This window comes from Hibiscus syriacus, unplaced genomic scaffold (assembly GCF_006381635.1).
Source record: "Hibiscus syriacus cultivar Baekdansim isolate YM2019G1 unplaced genomic scaffold, ASM638163v2 tig00110469_pilon, whole genome shotgun sequence".
Classification (NCBI taxonomy): domain Eukaryota; kingdom Viridiplantae; phylum Streptophyta; class Magnoliopsida; order Malvales; family Malvaceae; genus Hibiscus; species Hibiscus syriacus.
In genome coordinates, this window is record NW_024062751.1 from 500355 (window position 1) to 503510 (window position 3156).

A 3156-nucleotide genomic window follows, 5' to 3' on the forward strand; every position below is an offset into this window, starting at 1 on the left:
TGCCAATTAACAAAATTACATACTAAATGTAAAAATAACATACAACTTAGAATCAACATAATAGAGGACCAAATTGAAAGTCGTGCAAAATATAAAGGCACAAATAGAAAATCGAAAAGGCTCAACCTGAGGACTAAATCATAATATGCGTAAAAGTACAAATCAAATGTATAAACAAACAAAAGTTAAATACATTACCATTCAGGACTTAAATTAAATACGGGTAAAATATGGAGACAGAATCACAAACATGCAAACATTGACTTATGGACCAAATTAAAATGCGCATAAAATATAAAGATAAAATTAAAAAATACAGGAAATGTGAATTAAAGACTAGAGTGCATTAAATAAAAATAAACGTGACTCCCTCAGCAATACTCCCACGCAAACTGGCCACTCAAAGCGCTGTCGTTTTGAGGATCTAATATATTCGAAATATTGGGTAAAATGAAACCCTACCTCATTTGCTAAAAATACCTCATTCAGCCACAATGCTCTCTTCTCTCCCTATCTCTTCCATTCCTCTCGTTCTCACAAAGCACCGTTGAAAGCCCCCAATGGTCTCCCAAATAGACACCGCTCCGGCCACCGCCGTGGTGGCCACTCCTCTCCCCAATAGGCAAATACGACGATGGGAAAAGCCCTAAATAACCCCAACAAAGTAAACCCCGTCTAGTTTGTTCATAATCTCCCACTCCAACTCTCGATCGAGGCAACCTAGGACACCCGAGGGCTCGCTCTTGTCGTAGATCAACTACTTCCTCACCTCCGACCACCCTAACGGTGATTGGGCTAGACCACAACCCCAATACCAGATCTGAAACACAACATACGACCGAAAAAGACTCACGGCCCTTCACCTCATCGACACCGGCTGTAGACCACTACTCCGATAGGGAACTTAAACCACTAAGGTAAACTGACCATCCATCTTTTATTCCTATTTTAATCTGTTTTCATTTTAGAAATCCCAATAAATGGTAACTAAACCGAAAAAATGACATGCAAGGGTGCTAACAACTCACCACAAACTCACCCAACTCCGGCGACAGTGTTTCTCTTTCAGCGACACTCGAACAGACCAAGTACGCACCTATCCCTTTCCTTTGGTTTGGTTTTGCTTAACGGTGGCTAACGATGATGGGTTTCGATTGGTTTGCTTTAGGTTATTTTGTGTTTTTTTTTTCGTTGAATCCCCTCAACAATAATCCTTTTGTTTATTTGGAATCGATGTTAAAATAAAATGAAAGAACTCATGAAAGAATCGTAAAGATAACTTCGAAAATCAAACTCTAGCTTTTATTTTCTGTGAAATGAATGAGAACGATTACATCATTTTTTTGTTACAACGAATCTGTTAACAATGTAATCCTCTCCCCTCTGATGACTGTGAACCCCCAAAATGATTTAATATGTTGTTGTCTTTTCTTTTGTGTGTTGAATCTGCCCCCTTTTTCATTGCATGTTATCTGCCTCGCTGATAAGATCCTCTTCACCCTCTTTCCCGATGCAGGAAAATGGAGACCCAACCCCTTGTGTTCCCTTTTCGCCCGTTGCAGAGCATGGGCACCAGCTCGGGCTTGGTGCTTCACGTGAGGACTGAAAACGGCATTGGCAGGGTGTGGGCAACATGACATCTCGGGAGGCACCAGCTTCTGTTGGGAGTGGCACTTCAGTATGTGGAGCAGACATGATGGAGCATGCGTGCATGAGCTGTTGCTCGGTTGGGGCACTTCACGTGGGAGGTGTCTCTAACTGGGTCAGATTTGAGTCAAAACTGGGTCAAACTTGGGTTGTAATTGGGCCATAAATATTTGTAATCTATTTTGGACTTGTAAGTGGACTTCAAACACTTAATTTGGGGTTGAATTTTAATTTATCTCTCGATCTCCAAAATGAAACATATACGATATCAATCCAATTAAGCACCAAAGTTTCTTGATTTTCATGTTATCCCCAAATACAAGCTTCCATTCATCTTTTGAATTAAATCCTCATTGAGCAATATTATCTCCAAATTAATTCTCGAACATCTTCATGTGAATTTAAATTGTTCGGACAAAATTAGGGTATTACAGCTGCCCCTCTTTTCTCGTTGTTGTGAACACAAGAACGTGGCAAAGATAAAAAATAACCTAATTTGTCTGACCGTAGCGTCTATTTCCCTTCTTCAGTCTTCTCATTGACTTTCGCCTCCATCTCACGTGCATAAAACGCTTTTAATCGATTGCTCTGCTTCGTCGTACCCGAGAATCTTCAATTTCCTTCCACATCTGATGATCTGATGGTTTGCTCCAACACTCTTCTGAGAAGGCTTAAAATGGCCCGGATGACTTATCATCTTGGTGTAAAAACATCCTACCCGAAGGTTTTATGGATAACCCAAAGGATTTAATCATCATACTCGAAAGACTTACTGATGGTCCGAAGGACTTCCTCATCATGCTCGAAAGACTTACTGATGGCACTTACTGATAGATTTGCTTCACTATTCTTTGGTGAAGTCTTACAAATTACCTGAAGGATTTAATCATCATGCTCGAAAGACTTACTGATGGCACTTACTGATGGATTTGCCTTACTCTTCGCTGAAGGCTTACAAATTACCCGAAGGATTTAATCATCATTTTCTTAAGACTTACTGATGGCCCGAAGGACTTATATAGTGCGAAGTATTGGAAATCACCTTTTTACTTCAAAAATTTCATTTTCTTAAACCATTACTTTCTCATTTTTTAAATTCACTTGAAAATATCCCACCCGAAGGTCTTATCATCTTGCTCAAAAAGCTTACAGATGACCCGAAGGATTTAAGCATCATGCTCGAAAAACTTACTGATGGCCCGAAGGATTCTTAATCATCATGCTCGAAAGACTTATTGATGGCCCGAAGGACTTATAAAGTGCGAAATGCTGAAATCACCTTATTACTTTTCAAATATCTCATTTTCTTAAACATCACTTTCATTTTTCAAATTCATGTCAAAACATCCTACCCGAAGGACTTATCATCTTGCTCAAAAGACTTACAGATGACCCGAAGGATTTAAACATCATGCTCGAAAGACTTACTGATGGCCCGAATGACTTATAAATTTTGGAAATAATTTACTATGTAAGAAACCTTTCTTACTTTTCAAAAATTCCATTTTC

General features: G+C 39.2%; 1 long non-coding RNA gene across 1 annotated transcript; it reads left to right on the forward strand.

Annotated features, from left to right (window-relative positions):
• The first annotated feature begins 494 nt into the window (after positions 1 to 494).
• Positions 495 to 1801, forward strand: LOC120127578. The gene is made up of 3 exons (XR_005516554.1): positions 495 to 917; positions 1013 to 1088; positions 1517 to 1801. It is a non-coding gene; the product is annotated as an uncharacterized LOC120127578 (long non-coding RNA).
• Positions 1802 to 3156: the final 1355 nt, after the last annotated feature.